This window comes from Schistocerca gregaria, chromosome 9 (genome assembly GCF_023897955.1).
Source record: "Schistocerca gregaria isolate iqSchGreg1 chromosome 9, iqSchGreg1.2, whole genome shotgun sequence".
NCBI lineage: Eukaryota > Metazoa > Arthropoda > Insecta > Orthoptera > Acrididae > Schistocerca > Schistocerca gregaria.
Window position 1 is genome coordinate 235242929 of NC_064928.1, and position 19017 is coordinate 235261945.

Consider the following 19017-nt stretch of genomic DNA (forward strand, 5'->3'; position numbering starts at 1 on the left):
TGCCCTCCAACGCTAAATTTGTGATCCCTTGATGCCTCAAAACATGTCCTACCAACCGATCCCTTCTTCTAGTCAAGTTGTGCCACAAACTTCTCTTCTCCCCAATCCTATTCAATACCTCCTCATTAGTTACGTGATCTATCCACCTTATCTTCACGTAAATAATATGGCTGAAACCGTTGATAGTTCCGTCGAAGAAAAGCATGGATTAGATTAGATTAGTACTTGTTCGATAGATCATGAATACGACACTTCGTAATTATGTGGAACGTGTCAGGTTAATAAAAGGTGTCTATAGAAGATATTACATTAGAAAAAATATTACATGACACTAAATTTTTTTTGAGGGGGGGGGGGGGGGTTGTTGTGAAATTACCCACTTACTGTATCTAAAAATTCATCTAATTAGTAGAAGGAGTTGCCATTAATAAATTCTTTTAATTTACTTTTAAAAGCTATATGGCTATCTGTCATACTTTTGATGCTATTATGTAAGTGACCAAGACTTTTGTGGCAGCATAATTTACCCTCTTCTGAGCCAAAGTTAGATTTAACCTTGAGTAGTGAAGATCATTGTTTCTCCTAGTGTTGTAGCCATGTACACTGCTATTACTTTTGGATTCGTTTGGATTGTTAATAACAAATTTCATAAGTGAATATATATATTGTGAGCCTACAGGGAATATTTCTAGCTCTTTAAATAAGTGTCTGCAGGATGATCTTGGATGAGCTCCGGCCATTATTCTTATTACACTCTTTTGTGCAATGAACACTCTTTTACTCAATGATGAGTTACCCCAGAATATGATGCTATACGAAAGCAGAGAATGAAAATAGGTATGGTAAGCTAATTTACTCAGATGTATATCGCCAAAATTTAATGACCCTAATAGCATAAGTAGCTGAACTCAAACGTTTCAGCAGATCCTCAGTGTGTTTTTCCCAGTTCAACCCCTCATCAATGCATACACCTAGAAATTTTGAATATTCTACCTTAGTTACCGATTTCTGATCGAAGTCTATATTTATTAATGGGGTCATTCCATTTACTGTGTGGAACTGCATATACTGTGTTTTGTCAAAGTTTAATGAGAGCCCATTTGCAGAGAACCACTTAATGATTTTCTGAAAAACATCGTTTACAATTTCACTAGTTAATTCTTGTCTGCTGGGTGTGATAGCTATACTTGTATCATCGGCAAAAAGTACCAGCTTTGCATCTTAGTGAATACAGAATGGCAAGTCATTAATACATATTAAGAACAGCAGAGGATCCAAGACAGAACTTTGCGGCACCTCATTTTTGACTGCTCCCCAGTTTGAGAAATCACCAGTTTTTTTTGCATATTATGTGAACTGTTTATTTCAACTTTCTGCACTCTTCCAGCTAGGTATGATTTAAACCATTTTAGCACTGTCCCATTTATACCACAGTACTTGAGCTTATCTAGAAGTATTCCATGATTTACACAATCAAAAGCCTTTGATAGATCACAAAAAATCCCAACGGGTGGAATTTGCACTTAAAGCAAGACGCAAGTCGGAGGCGTTACCTCAGTCCGAAGAGGGCTGCTGTCAACTTTCCGAGTATGTATGACTCCACCGGTGACATTACAGCATTAAGTTGGGAAAAGTGGCACTTGTGTAAGGCTCCACAAAAATGCATACAGGTCCTACTCATTACACATATTTTAATTCATTCGACTCTGGTTTCATGGAGAAACATTCTATATTATGTTAACCAAACGAAACACTTTTATAGCCTTGCTTCACAAACTTTATTATAACTCCACGTCCTACGTTGCGAGTTAAAGCCCATTTTCTAGTACACTCATGTTCAGAGAAAACAGGATGTTCGTATGAAGAGGACAAATACATTAGTATGTTCTGCAGAAATGAGTGGCATTTGAACCAATGTCGGCTCGCGTGTTCAAGGTCAACATCGATATCGCGCCGGAACACCACCAAACCGTAAAACGTGACAGCAGCTCTCGCTTTCCTATAAAGCTAAGGTGACGGATCAGTGGGAATCGAGCAGACGTGCGGGACACCTCGTAGGTCGCACCAGCCAACTCACCACCCGAGAAGATCGACACATCACCCCAATGCGACAGCAGGACAGATCCTCGCCCTCCTCGGATCTGCCGCTACAGTGGAACGGTGGAACACATCGTACAGTGTAAGGGGTGGCAGTCCGTCGCCGTTTACCACTGCATGGGTCAGGTGCGCGTCGTCCACTTCTCCGCGTACCTTTGACGAATGTGCAGGCATATGCTAGACGGCAATGGTGTATGGGACGTCACTGAGGACGGGAATGGTATCAGGTAGTGTCTTCTGACGAATCCAGGTTCTGTTTGTTTGAAAATGTTGCATTTTGGTTCGCTGCAGACAGGGGGAACGGCATCCCAGTGACTGCATTCGCGCCAGACGTACAGCTGCAACTCAAGGCCTTATCGTGTGTGGTGCTACTGGGTACAACAGCAAATCACAGCTGGTGCGTATCCAGGGCAACCTGGCCCCCTGAACTATGTGAGGGACATCCTGCGACCCGTAGCCAAACCCTTTCTGCACTTAAACCCTGACGCTATTTTTCACCAGGACAATGCACCACCACATGTTACTGCACGAACACGTGCCTTCATGGTGTCACAGGATGCCAGCCTTTTTCTCTGGCCCGCCAACCCACCAGAATTTTGAGTGAAATGCAAATCATTTCTGCCGAACATACTTATGTCCATGTCCCGTCAATATGAACGCATTAAAATCCATGGAGAAGAAATAAAAACTTTGAGGTTCGCCGATGACATTGTAATTCAGTCAGAGACAGCAAAGGACTTGGAAGAGCAGTTGATCGGAATGGTAAGTGTCATGCAAGGTGGATATAAGATGAACATCAACAGAAGCAAAACGAAGATAATGGAATGTAGTCGAATTGAGTCCGGTGATGCTGAGGGAATTAGATTAGGAAATGAGACACTTAAAGTAGTAAAGGAGTTTTGCTATTTGGGGAGCAAAATAAGTGATGATGGCCGAAGTAGAGAGGATATAAAATGTAGACTGGCATTGGGAAGGAAAGCGTTTCTGAAGAAGAGAAATTTGTTAACATCGAATATAGATTTATGTATCAGGAAGGCGTTTCTGAAAGTATTTGTATGGAGTGTAGCCATGTATGGAAGTGAAACATAGAAGATAAACAGTTTGGACAAGAAGAGAATAGAAGGTTTCGAAATGTGGTGCTACAGAAGAATACTGAAGATTAGATGGGTAGATCACATAACTAACGATGAAGTATTGAATAGAACTGGGGAGAAGAGAAGTTTGTGGCACAACTTGCCAAGAAGAAGGGACATGTTGGTAGGACATATTCTGAAGCATCAAGGAATTACAAATTTAGCGTTGGAGGGCAGCGTGGATGGAAAAAACCGTAGAGGGAGACCAAGCGATGAATACACTAAGCAGATTCATAGGGATGTAGGTTGCAGTAGTTACTCGGAGATGAAGAGGATTGCACAGGATAGAGTAGCTCGGAGAGCTGCGTCAAACCAGTCTCAGGACTGAAGACCACAACAACAACAACAACAACAACAACAACAAACACTAGTCGTTAAAGGCGTCCTGTTTTCCTGAACATGACTGTACATAACAGGTCCCAAATATGACAACCAACCAAACATAAACAAGTTAATTTTTACTCAATGGATTCTTGACTTAAACTCTAAAAGTTATGTCTTTTGACAATTCTGACAAAATTACATGTTTGTTTTAAGATATTCATAAGGACAACATTTACACTTCTTGTAACTAAACATACATTGGAGTGCAGTATGACATAAATGGAGTTTTTGTAATGTGAATGATAGTCGAGTTATTTTTGCACCGTTTCGCCCTCTGCGTAGGACCTCTATGTCTGTCATGTATTTATTGATTTAATTTCTGCATTGTTCGGCAGATAATGAATGGCTCGAAATGGAACGCGTTTCTACGAAACACAGTTTCATTTGCAAAAGCGTGATTTTTCGCATTTAAAAACCGACCGATTTTTGCAAACGCTTCCTACAAATTCCGTAGAATGAAAAAAATACGAGCTTATGGAGTATCGGAGCAGACATGCAACTGGATTCAAGACTTTCTTGCAGATTTAACTCAACACGTTCCTCTTAACGGAACTAAATCGACAGATGTAAAGGTAATAAAAGTAGTTCCAAGGCAAGTGTGACAAGACCGTTGTTGTTTACAATGTATATAAATGAGCTAGTAGAAAGCGTCGGATGCTGTTTAAGGCTATTCGCAGGTGATGCAGTTGTTTGTACCAAATTAGCAACGCGAGAAGATAGTAAGAATTTGCAGATCGACCTGCACAGAATTGATTAGTAGTGCAGGCTCTGGCAGTTGACCCTGAACGTAAATAAATGTAACATATTGCGCATACATAGGAAAAGTAATCCACTATTGTACAGCTACGCTATTGATGACAAACAGCTGGAGACAACGTCTGCCTAAGATAACTAGGCGTAACTAACCAGAGCGACCTTAAGTGGAATGACCATATAAAACAGGTAGTGTTAAAAGCAGACACCAGACTCAAATTCATCGCAATAATCTTAAGGAAAGAAGTGGCTTATAAGCCGCTTGTTCGCCCGATTCTAGAGTATTGTTCATTTATCTGGGATCCCTGTTAGGACTCAAAGAGGAGACAGAAAAGATCCGAGGAAGAGCGGCGCGTGTCGTGACGGGGTCGTTTAGCTGGCGAGAGAGCGTTACGGAGACGCTAAACAAACTACACTGGCAGACGTTACAAGAGAGGCGTTGCGCATAACGGAGAGATTTGCTACTGAAATTTCGTAACAGCACTTTTCAGGAGGAGTCAGATTTTTTGTGAAAATGAAAGTCACACGTGATCTATAACTGATATATTGTGTGAAAAAATATTTAACACGTTAATCTTATTTATTTATCTGACACTCTCTTTCCACAACCTCTAAGACTTAGTTTTACAGGGGGTGGACTTTTAATCTGATGAATTATAATGATGCAGATGAGCTATACATTGAAGGAAAGAAAATCAAAAAGATTAACACTTTCTGTTGTTTGGGAAACATTTTAAAAATCGAGGGAAAATCAGAGTCAGAAATCAATAAGAGAAGTAGTAGCGGACGGAGGGTCATTGGGATGCTTAACGCAGTCTTATGGCGCAGGAATGTAATGAGCAGAACTAAAACATTAATATACAAATCCATATTAGAGAGTGTGGTTCTGTATGGAACAGAGACCTGGACAATTAGCATGAAGCACATTAAAAAATTACAAGCTCTAGAGATGAGCTTCTGGGGAAGATCGGCAAGAATCTCCAGGAAAGAAAAGATATGGAACACCAAAATAATAAGGAGAATGGAAATATAAGGAAGAATATACGCCGTAATGGATAGGAAGAAGTTACAGTGGTATGGGGATGTACGACGAATGGAGAAAACCAGAATACCAAAATTGATACTGGAGTGGGAACCGGAGGGGAGAAGACCTATGACCACCTGGATCCAAAATGTACAGCACACAGTGAGGAGAACGGGTGCAGAGGACGAGGACACACAAGATCGAAACACCTGGAGGAATATTTTGAAAATATAGTTTAAGAACGTTTATTGTTTGTTTTGTAATTTCAAAGTAAATTATTATGTTGGAGATAAGCCTCAGTAATGATGAAAAGCTCAAAAATAAACGATGTTGATACTTATAAATAGAAAAGGAACATCCCTTTCAACGCGTGAGACAACCTGTGTGAAATGACACTAAATACGTTTAAACTTTCCCCACATTATGGCACCGGAAGTGAAATGCAAATAGATTTATATAAGGAAATTTGCAACACCCATTTCAACAAGGAATTGCAAAAAATAAAATTAATTACTAATCATCGTTCTCTTCTTTCAAATCTTCACTTGTGGAGAGATTCGTTAGAGCTATTAAAGATAAGTTGTTTAAATATTTCACTGCTGAACGATCTTCCAAATATAATGATCTCATAAGTCAGTCCAGGCACACAAAACGAAAAACAATTGATATGAGACCTGATGTGAAAAGTAGTAGCCTTTTGTGAGACTTTAGCTCTGATTCATTGCAGCTGATTGAGGTTAAGTTTGGTGTCGAGTTAACAAATTTGTTTCGAGATGTGATGACGTCCACTTACTTTCAATTCAATGGGCAGTACTACGAACAGACTGATGGAGTTGCAATGGGAAGCCCGTTGTCACCTATTGTGGCCAATTTGTTTATGGAGGACTTTGAGGAACGTGCATTGGCGTAAGCGACCTTGAAACCTGCGTGTTTTTCAGATATGTAGACGATACTTTTGTTGTTTAGCCTGATGGTAGTGAGAATTTAAACCGGTATTTGGAACACCTGAATTCAATACACCCGACTATTCAGTTCACTATGGAGGTGGAAAAGAATGGATGCCTTCCCTTCCTTGATCTGTTCGTCAGAAGGAAGACTGATGGTACGTTGGGACATTCTGTTTATAGGAAGCCCACCCATCTGACTTGTGTCACCGAGCTGATAGTTGTCACCATCCGGCTCAGCGTGAAGGAGTTCTTCGCACCTTGGTTAACAGGGCCCACGTTACCTCAGACCCTGAAAGTTTGGCAGCTGAGCTCTAACCTCTCGTTCTTCAGAATGGTTATAGTGAGAGGCAGATCAAACGTGCGTTGCGCCATCAGCCTTCTGTGCAACGGGCGAGTCACGATAGCAACGAAGTGGCACCTAAGTCTACGGTCTTTTTGCCTTACGCAAGAAGCATTTCCAACCGGATTGGCCGTATTTTGCGGAAATATGATGTGAAACGTGTCTTTCGACCACCTTCTAAGAGTAAGGCCCTGTTGGCGTCCCTAAATGATGATCTTGGTTTGCGTATGGCTGGTATCCATCTTATTCCTTGCAGTTGTGGCATGTCATATATTGGTCAGACAATCAGGACTGTGGAAGACCGGTGTATTGAACATAAGCGTCACACACGCCTACAACAGCCGAGCCAATCCGCTATTGCAGAACATTGCCTTGACACCGGTCATCCTATGGAATACAACAACAAGGAGATTCTGGCTTGCACGTCCAGGTATTGGGATAGTGTTGAAATCAAACTATCAAGCAAACTTATAAACAGAGATGGTGGATTTTGTTTAAATGCTGCTTGGAATCCGGCTCTGTCTCTCACCAAAAACAGAGGGACAGAATTAGTGCTACCTCTCCTGTTGACTAACAGTAACTATCGATATTTCTGATGTTGGTTATCTTTGTTTGTGTTGACACTTGTTCTGTGTGTGGTGTCTTCCTTGTTTCCCCTCTGTGAACCGAAGTATTAAATTCCATTGCACATTGCTTCCTCCTTGCAGCTGTGCCTTGAGAATGGCAGGGTGTGCTCCTGTCGAAATATCGGCGGAGGTCGACGACGTCACCCGGCAGCAAACCCATAAGTTATTTGAACTTTTAGTAGTCTTTTGTCCACTGTGTGTGACAACATGAAGATGATTGACCCAGGTGAAGGTAAATTCACGATTGGTAATTTTGTTCGAATCTGCAAATTTAATACAGTTTTTTTTAAAGTGTTTTCACTCCAAAACTGGTCTACCAAGCTACTGAAATTTCTATCAGTTGTGGAAAGAAATCCAAGAACATACCTGCTGTCAGAGAACAGGGTGCGACCTGTAACAGTAAGCCTCAACAGCACAGAAGTACAAAAATGAAATACCCATCCATATATATAACTGAAACAAAAATCACACGAGGAAGAGGAAATAAAGCTTTTGCAAAATGACTGAGTTTTGATAAAACATACAGTTCCTGGATTACTTTGTTAGAGAACACATGTGTACATCTTAATTCAAACAAGTTAAATATATGCCCATGAGGCAGCCAGCCAGTTACACATTTTCCAATATCAGTATGTATGTGTGTGTATGTGTGTGTGTGTGTGTGTGTGTGTGTGTGTGTGTGTGTTTGTGTGTGTGTGTTTACTGACGAAGCTTATGTGCTGTTAATAAGTAATACAGTCATGGACCACCGTAAGTTACGCCAGTATTGTCAATATCATTAGGTGTTACTGGTAAACAGCCCAAGTAATTTGGTTAATTTCAGGCAGAATTCGGATCATTTGGGCACTTTAGAACATGGCGACTATGGGGCTGCATGTCGATTCGCAGTTTCATTATAATGCCTAGTAAAATACTAGGCTGTGATTGTCTGTTTTATTTTAATGGCCTGCATAATGCCACTGCTACATCATAGATTCCACCATATTAGATTGTGACGTCTCTGCCTTTCTTCTGCATGTAGGTAACACACTGTCAATGACCGACACGTGTGCTCTGGCGAGGGTTCAAGGTCAGTAAATTTAGCCTAGTTAGCACATTACTATACTACTTAAAACCACTCACTTGTTACAGAGTTGCATACACCACTATCGGTGTTTTATATTTTAGTTCGTTTGAATAGAACACACCACGATTATTTCCACAAAACATACTTTCACGGTTACCAACACTGATCCTTGTTTTTGGAAATCTGAGAAAAGCACTGTGAAAGGAGGAAGGGAGGACCGGGGTTTCATGTACCGTCGACCATGACGTAGTTCGAGGGTGCACGCAAGTTCAGACTCGGGAAGGAATGTGGTGCGTCCTTTTCAAACGAACAAACCTCGCATTCGCCTCGAGTATATCTACATCTACATCCATACTCCGCAAGCCACCTGGCGGTGTGTGGTGGAGGGTACAATGAGTACCTCTATCCGTTCTCCCTTCTATACCAGTCTCGTATTGTGCATGGAAAGAAAGATACCTCAGTGTGGGATCTAATCTCTCTGATTTTATCCTCATGGTCTCTTCGCGAGATATACGCAGGACGGAGCAATATACTGCTTGACTCCTAGGTGAAGGTATGTTCTCGAAACTTCAACAAAAGCCAGTACCGAGCTACTGAACGTCTCTCCTGCAGAGTCTTACACTGGAGTTTATTTATCATCTCCGTAACGCTTTCGCGATTACTAAATGATCCTGTAACGAAGCGCGATGCTCGCCGTTGGATCTTCTCTGTCTCCTCTATCAATCCTATATGGTACGGATCCCACACTGTAGAGAAATATTCAAGCAGTGGGCGAACAAGTGTACTGTAACCTACTTCCTTTGTTTTCAGATTGCATTTACTCAGTCTGGCATCTGCTTTACCGACGATCAAATTCATATGATCATTCCATTTTAAATCACTCCTAATGCGTACTCACAGATAATTTATGGAATTAACTGTTTCCAGTTGCAGACCTGCTATATTGTAGCTAAATGATAAAGGATCTTTCTTTCTATGTATTCGCAGCACATTACACTTATCTACATTGAGATTCAATTGCCATTCCCTGTACCATGCATTAATTCGTTGCATTTCAGTACAGTTTTCCATTGCTACAACCTTTCGATATACCGCAGCATCACCCGCAAAAAGCCTCAGCGAACTTCCGATGTCATCCACAAGGTTATTTATATATAATGCGAATAGCAACGGTCCTACGACACTTCCCTGCGGCACACCTGAAATCATTCGTAAGATTTCTCTCCATTGAGAATGACATGCTGCGTTCTGTTATCTAGGAACTCCTCAATCCAATCACACAATTTGTCTGATAGTCCATATGCTCTTACTTTGTTCATTAAACGACTGTGGGGAACTGTGTCAAACGCCTTGCGGAAGTCAAAAAAACGGCATCTACCTGTGAACCCGTGTCAATGGCCCTTTGAGTCTCGTGGACGAATAGCGCGAGCTGGGTTTCACACGACCGTCTTTTTCGAAACGAATGCTGCTTCCTACAGAGTAGATTTCTACTCTCCAGGAAAGTCATTATATTCGATCATAATACGTGTTCCAAAATTCTGCAACTGATCGACGTTAGAGATATAGATCTATAGTTCTCCACATCTGTTCCACGTCCCTTCTTGAAAACGGGGATGACCTGTGCCCTTTTCAAATCCTTTTGAACGCTACGCTCTTCTAGATATCTACGGTACACTGCTGTAAGAAGGGGGGCCGCGTTCCTTCACGTACTCTGTGTAAAATCGAACTGGTATCCCATCAGGTCCAGCGGCCTTCCCTCTTTTGAGCGATTTTAATTGTTTGTCTATCCCCCTGTCGTCTATTTCGATATCTACCATTTTCTAGTCTGTGCGACAATCTAGACAAGGAACAACAATGCAGTCTTCCACTGTGAAACAGCTTTGGGAAAAGACATTTAGTATTTCGGCCTTTAGTCTGTCATCCTCTGATTCAGTACCATTTTGGTCACAGAGTGTCTGGACATTTTGTTTTGATCCACCTACGCTTTGAAATAATACCAAAGTTTCTTAGGATTTTCTGCCAACTCAGTATATGAACTGTAATATAAGGAAACCACAGAAAAACCAAAATCTGGAAGACCAGCTGGGCAGGTGCGCGATCACACCGTTCTCTCTCGTGTGTGTGACGTGTTGTACCAGTCCATATCCTTTTAATCAGCTGAAAGACAGGAAATCTGAAATTCGATGCCTTTGCACGGATTTGAACACCACACAGGAACGTGTCCAGCTAACAAGTGGCCGAGTACAGCGGTCAAGACACAATGAGATGTGGTGTTCAAATCCGTGTTCAGGGATCGATGTTCAGTTTGCCAGTCTTTTAATTGACTGTTCCACCAACTGTGACATAATCACGTGTACAAACAGTGATCTAATACTGTAAAATGCTTTTATTATTCCAGTCTCTGATTACAAATGAATTCTTTAGACGATGACCGGTTTCAGTCTGTTATGACCATCCTCAGATCTTTTTTACACCATGTCCTAAAGTGATACGGCCATAATGGCATCGTCAAAACATATAAATATAATTATCATAGCATCGTCACATAGATATTCTACACCATATTTTAAATCTATGTGACGATGCTATGCTGTTTATAGTTATATGTTTTGACGATGCCATTATTGCCGTATCACTTTAGGGCATGGCGTAGAAAAGATCTGAGGATGGTCATAACAGACTGGAATAGGGCATCGTTTAAAGAATTCATTTGTGATCAGAGACTCGAATAATAAAGCATTTTAATTGGCTGATTTCAGTAATACTGGGCTCTCTGTGGAGCTCACATCGTGGAGACCACTGATTATTGTTACAGACACTGATAACTGACGAGGATCAAGCTAGCTCCACAAAAATTCTCAGACCGAACTGGAACGCAAATGCCACACCTTACATTGCTGGCCACAAGAGCCGCAAAGCCACACTGTTAAGCGGGAAGATCGTTCTCGTGAAATTTAAGTTCTTTTTTTTTTCTTTAATTGTACTCACTCAATTGACTTCTTCAGGAGTTCGGCTCGTTCCTCGAAGGAAGACATCCTGCAAAACATTAATAATAGCATTAGCAATAACAAAAATATTCAAAGAGTACGTCTGCTACCTGTCACAGTCCTATAGTTGAATTCTTTTATCTTGGCGGCTCGCGCATACCTGCCCAGACTAGGGGGATTGCTGAGTTGCCCGCCAAGAGAAGCAGAGCCATAGTATAGTACAGTTCGCAAACTTACGTGTAGGGAGGAGCGCGCAGTTTATGAAGTAAAGCCACCACGGCCGCATTAACCCTTTCCCTGCTACAGAGACGTGCTCCCCGCATTCTGCGCTGCGCGCGATTTTGTCATCACTGCACCGCTCGCCTGTGCTGACACATGGTGCTCCGACTGCTTTGACACACATATCATTCGATTTCACAAAAACTATATGGCCCAGAAATTTGATTTTTATACTTCTAATACTGTCGCAAAAGAGTATATCTCAATATGAACAGTAAAACAGCGTCTGCGGAAGAGAAGATATACAAACAAAACAGATAACATGAATACTGCATGTGTGCCTTTCCATTGTTTTTGATTGCTGTGAAAAGAAATATTGGAGGACAAAATTAGAAAAACTGAAAACTTATTATGATTATAATGAAGAGACAAAGCACCAGAAATTTCAAAAAATTACATTCAAACGAATGAAATTCATGAAGTAAGACACTTCGGTACAGTTTTTAAATAAAGAAAATATTAAGCACCACTCAAGATTTGAACTCAGAACTCTTCGTTCACTAGCCAAAGACCTTAGCCATTACGCTAACGCAGCTTCCGTTTCAACAGAGTATCTGAAGAAGTCTAAAATATGACACGAAATACCGAGAAACACTGGTGGTATGACAATGAATTGCTCACGTTTCGTCGAAGTACATAGGAAATAAACAATTACCACTGTTCTTTATTGCGAAAAAGCGGTTAGTGAGAATGATAAAAACACCTTTCCTTGCTATCGCCTGAGTTAGGAGGCTTATTGTTTGTTTGGTTTAATTAATTAATAGAATATGAAGGAATTGGTATAAAGATTGCCTTTTTCCTATAAAAGAAAGTCTGCCATCAAGACATTGCTTTTGTTCAATTGCTTTATTTATGACTGGACGTTTCTAAAACTGCAGAAACTCGTCCGTGCTCTGCACTGCAGTGGAGCTCTGGCAACATCGTTCTCTGTTCATTGGCTGACTGTGTTTTGTGGCGTCAGACGGGCAGAACGAACCTAAACTCGGCTCTAAATGACGCGCACTATAGTGGAAGATCCCACGGTTGAAAATGTGCCACTTGTTCAAATGGCTCTGAGCACTATGGGACTTAACATCTATGGTCATCAGTCCCCTAGAACTACTTAAACCTAACTAACCTAAGGACATCACACAACACCCAGTCATCACGAGGCTGAGAAAATCACTGACCCTGCCGGGAATCGAACCCGGGAACCCGGGTGTGGGAAGCGAGAACGCTACCTCACGACCACGAGCTGCGGACTGCCGGTTCTTATCGTCTGGATAACTGTCCTCAGTGCTGAGATAGGTGTGAACACTGGACTGCTTCACTTGGCACGTTGCTAGTGGTGGTGGTGTCTTCTGGCAGCGCTCTGACTGACCTAAACATTTTTGGCGGTCCTGCGTTCTAATGACTCCGAACCCTTACCCTTCTCTCCGTTGCAAAATAGCTTTCCTTTGATACCTGAGTATGCGTCCCATCAATCGATTGTTTTATACAGGGTGAAATGTATTTAAACCCACAAACTCTGGGAGGTTGTAGGGGACATAAAAACAAATATTTTCCCCTTATGTTATTTTTTCCTATGAGGATTATTTAAACCGGTGGAGGCCGTATTACGCTCTTCAGTTGTTAGATGCTGTATTACGGTCTTCAGTTGTTAGAGGGTGTATTACGCTCTTCAGTTGTAGGCAACTGCTGTCCACCAGTGTAGTAGTGCATAAACTCCGTTTACTAAAGGAGCAACACACCTGGAGTGAGTACACTGATACGTTTGGTGCGTACTACGTAGCGCACCACAACGGACGAGCTGCACAGCGGGTTTATCAACAACAATATCCTAATCGCCGTATCTCGCATCGTACGACCTTTGCTGCTGTGTACCAACGTCTGCGTGAGACCGGGTCATTTAGCAGATCACCTGGACAGGGACGCCGTCGCACGGTAAGAACGCTGCAATTTGAGGAATCTGTCTTGCAGCATGTGGAGAGGGATACTTCGATCAGCACTCGTGCAACTGCACGTAACACGGAGACGAATCAGACGAATGTAAGCACAGTCCTTCGACAGCAATGTCCGTTTCACTTACAGCGTGTCCACAACCTGGAACCAGTTGATTATTCACCCAGAGCACAGTTTTCGCAGTGGTACGTGGAAGAGCTTGAAATGCATCCTACATTTCCATCCTCTGTGTTGTTTACCGATGTAGCAACGTTTGGGAGTGATTGAGTCTTCAACATTCAAAATTCGCACATTGGAGTGAAGATAACCCACATGCCATAGTTACTAGCGCTCATCAAGTTCGGTTCTTCGTTAATGTGTGAGTCGGTGTTGTTGGGGACTGTTTAATTGGACTGTATCTGCTGCCTGGCCCATTAAATGGCAGGCACTATTACAATTTTCTCACCAGAGCATTGCCAGAATTGCTGGAAGACGTCCCGCTCCCTACAAGACAACGCATGTGGTTCCAACTTGAAGGTGCGCCGGCACATTTCAGTCGTTGTGTAGTAGTGCATTGTCTCTGTTTACTAATGGAGCGATACACGTGGAGTGAGTACACTGATACGGTTGGTGTGTACTACGTACTGCACCACAACGTACGAGCTGCACAGCGGGTTTACCAACAACAATATCCTAATCGCCGTATCCCGCATCATGCGACCTTTGCAACTGTGTACCAATCTCTGCAAGAAACCGGGTCATTTAGCAGATTGCCTGGACAGGGACGCCGTCGCACGGTAAGAACGCTGCAAGTTCAGGAAGCTGTCTTGCAGCATGTGGAGCGGCATCCTGCAATCAGTACTCCTGCAATTGCACGTAACATGGGGACGAATCAGACGTATGTAGGAACAGTCCTTCGAAATCAGTTGTTACGTCCATTTCACTTACAGCGTGTCCAGAACCTGGAACCAGTTGATTATCCACCCAGAGCATAGTTTTCGCATTGGTTCCTGGGACAGTGTGAAATGCATCCTTCATTTCCATCCTCTGTGTTGTTTACTGATGAAGCAACGTTCGGGCGTGATGGAGTCTTCAACGTGCACAATTCGCATGTTTGGAGTGAGGATAACCCACATGCCACAGTTACTAGCGCTCATCAAGTGCGGTTCTTCGTTAACGTCTGGGTCGGTGTTGTTGGGGACTGTTTAATTGGGCCGTAACTGCTACCTAGGTCATTAAATGGCAGGCAATATTACAATTTTCTCACCAGAGCATTGCCAGAATTGCTGGTAGACGTCCCGCTCCCTACAAGACAACGCATGTGGTTCCAACATGACGGGGCTAGATGCGCAATCCTGTTGCATCAGAAGAGGATCTGGTTACCCGGATAGTAGCAGCAGCAGCAACAATTCAGGATACTCCTGGAGTTTTTGCCCGTGTCATACAGAACATGATCACACGGAGTAAACTTTGTTTACGTGTCTGTGGAGGCATTTTTGAAAATCTACTATAATTGAAAATGGGTTGTGTTAATGTGTTGTCTCTCGGTCATAAAAAATGAAAAAGAGTTTGTTGGTTTAATTAATTTGCCGCCAGAGAAAGCTACCTCTACCGGTTTAAATACTCCTCATAGGAAAAAATGAAATTAGGGAAAACTATTTGTTTTGATGTCCCGTACAACCTCCCAGAGTTTGTCGGTTTAAATACTTTTCACCCTGTATAGTCAAGTTGAGCGAAAAATTTGTTTTCTCTCCCATTTCTATGTAGTAGCTCTTCGTTAGTTATCAGATACGGATCTATGTTTCGGTTCTTTACTTGGGGAGGGGGGGGGGGGGGAAGATCGTTACTGTCTCTACTTCTGCACAACCCCTCCCCCCTTCTCCAAACATGATTTGCCACCAGTCACTTACAACTGGCGACAGATGTGTACGATTCAATAGCGATAACAATGAAATATATAAAATGTTTTAACGCAGTAATAAAGTGTTTACTTAGAAATTCTTCCATTCCATCTGCGGCATGACTCAGCAAATCTGTGTTTAACAGAATTAGTTGAAAACAATCTTGGGTACAATGCAGTTTTTCATTTATCAACCACGCGTTTCACCTCATTTAGGCGTCTTCAGGCTGATCTACATAGAAAACAAAGAACAAATATGTCTATTTAAGGATTGAGGTCGCCGTGTGCAGACTTGGATAACCTAAAAGCATGTATAAACAGATCAAATACTGAAAGAGCAAATACCTTAAGTTAGTATTTGTTAGGACGATCCATTAGACAGTGTAGGTAAAGGGCATCGTCGAGTACATCAGGCCAACATCGCCTTCGCCAACCTCAGTAAATACTAGAAATGTAAAATAGTAAGAACGGATAAGAGAATTCACCAATGATCGGACACTCAGAAATGCAATCAAATTCCCGAAGCCTTGTGATAAGGCCTTACCTTTGCTAGATGGACGTGAGTGACTCCAAGACATGCATAACGCGTTCACGTTCACAGGAGCAAATCATAGAATAAGATGTGGCTTAAGTAGTTAGCATAATGGAGCACAGCGTCGTGTGCTAGTACTGACACCTAATATAGAATCACCTCACCACCCAGCTGGTGGTAAGAATGAGAGATCGTAAACCGGATATACATTGCCCCTAAAACTTTATAAATATAATGCACATAAAACATTAATAAGATGGAATTACTAGAAGCAACACCTGTGCATTAATTTATCCATAAAATAACGACGGAGTACAAATACAAAAGGAAGCGGTAAATTTAAAATATAATACCATGGTGTATGGACTAATACACCAGTAGATGCGGTGCCTAAAGAGATACTACGTATCATATATCACTAGAACGAAAACATTATAAAACCAGGACTATAATTTCGGACGAAGAGGCCCACCTATAACATGCAATACTGCGTCATACAGAGCAAGAACTTTTAACTAACAAGAAAATTCTTTTTATAAAAATACACTAGCGTGGGACGAAAACGTGATGCGGATGAACTTTCTTTTCCCTTTCTATTTTATACTTACATTAAAATGTGTAAGATGCGTCGACACTTGAAGCGACAAACTCGCAATATCATTTTCTAGTCAAGAACCCTAAGGGCTTGGCTAACAAGACGACATACGACCAGAGGGAAAAAAACTCATATTTAGACAGAAAAGAAAGAGCCTAAAGATTTCATTAAGAACACCGATTTCATAATTCCAAAGGGCCTAATTAGCGCCAAATATTTGGTCGTTAAGGAGGGACACATCTTTGTCCTCCATATGCCTAAATATTTCAATTTCTTCCAAAATGTTTAGCTACTTAACCTTTTGTGGAAAATGCAAAATCTTAAGATTTGTACTTGCTGAGGACTATGGCCAAAAGACCCGTATCGCGCTGTTCCCAGCACACAAAAATTACCTGCTAGTGTTAGAAGTAAACGTTAACCATGATACACTAAAACTGTTTTACGTGAAATTCCATAAGGAGTTAAAGTGGATAACACTAATAAAGATGTTCAGTTCACCATGTTTCGCTCTTACACGTCACCACTTAAGAATGTTGGCACGTTTAGCTTATTGCCGTATGCAATTATCTCCTGGGATAGTACACGTCAAACAAAATATTCATTTAGTACAAGCAAGTAGAAAAAATGTCGTGTTAAGCAGGTAACCAAACATATCACAGAAGCCTTTTTACAGGCCTTTTAATTCCTATACACTTTACATTGCAATTGGTGTTCCATGGTTTCTACAAAACTCAGACTATACCATTAGTACAAGACCCCAAAGGCATTTTTCATGTAGATTTCGTCTCATTGCATAGGTGCAGGTATGTATTGTATACACTGCTGAAAATGTATTCAGCAGGATCCCATCTAAGATAAAAGGAGTACAGAACCCCATATAATGCAAAGTAGAATTAAAGACTTATCTCATTGTCCACTATTCCTACGAATTATCTGCATGACAAGATTCAGTGTTTGAACCGTTCTGCTAGGTGCATGGCAACAGATGTACGAGTAGGTACTTATTTTCTTTGAAAAATCACCAGTGTGCTGAATTATATGTTTGGCTGGCTATACACACGTAATTGAGGATAGAATATTTTTTTTCCAAATTGTCAGGTTTACTCATAATTTAGTGAGTAGCGTTTAGCTGGTGTAATCGTAGGAGCAGTTTGATATTGTAGTAACGGTTTAACAGATTTGCCGTTTGCTTCGTTTTCAGATTTATTTTCGCTTCTAGGAGATAGGTTGCTAAAGCACACTGGAATATTTTTCCAATTACAACACTAGCAAACTAATTAATAAAACACTCAGAATCATCCCTGTCTTCCGACAAATAACACTTTAAGATAGTGGAATTATGCCTGAATTAAACTTTCAACATTGAGTAACGGAAAAATGAGTGCTGTGAACGTAGCATACCAGTTGCCGATTGTGTGATACATTTACCATTACATGTTTCGGGAATATGTAAGGAAGTGAGCAATTACTTTGTGTGGGGACCTTCAAGTCTAAAGTGTACAAGACTCGTAGTCTCCAAGAGCTGCAGCAGAACATTTCGTATGAGATTGTAGCAATTCCAGCAGTCCAGTATCGATCTGCCTTCAGAAACTTGCTGACGAGGGCCCAAAAGTGACAAGAGATGAATGGTGGTTATTTTCAACGTCTGTTATGGTGACGTTAGTACTGTATATCCTTTACTGTGTTTCTCTGTGCCATAGATCTTTGCTCTTCATGTCACTTTTACTTGCCCCCTGTGCTATCCTTAACATACACATTTCAGCCCATAACGAAGCAGCTGTTTACAGTAAAATCATGGAGAGCTATGTCTCAAGTTCTGGCAAACCATAAAAACCAATAACGTACGTATTTCGCAATGTTTGCACCCAAACAGAACAAGCAACGGAAAACATTAAACATAAGTGCAGTAAGCTGGTGGATCCTCCTGAATGAAGACATCGCTAAATTTGGCCTAGACATGTCCCGTGGACACTTCTGTATTCTCATGTAACACGTTGAGACATTCCTCTCTCAAAGTGCAAAAATTCTTTACTACACCTAAATTTGGCACCAACCACTCCTCTTCTTCAAAGTGTGACACATTCGTACTGCCTCTGACGCTCACTGAACCGCTGTATTATTATTCTCTCAAAATCGTATTTTACAGTTTCTCCCCGTTTGCCCTACGCACTTCGCTTCCCAATCATAAAATTGTATTTCATATACTCCCGCTTTCCGCATCCGGTTCTCCCCTGTACCATTCTTACGCTTCAGCCTCTGCTGCAGTTTATTGTCCGTCCTGAAAGCAATTTTCACCCCCTTGTTGTTAAATAACTTCGCCAATTTATAAAGAATCGTCATATGCAGACGAATCAAGCGGAAGAAAAGTAAGTAATCTGTTTATTACTTCAAAAGAAGACTCGATAAGTATTAACTACATATCCCAATGTGAGAA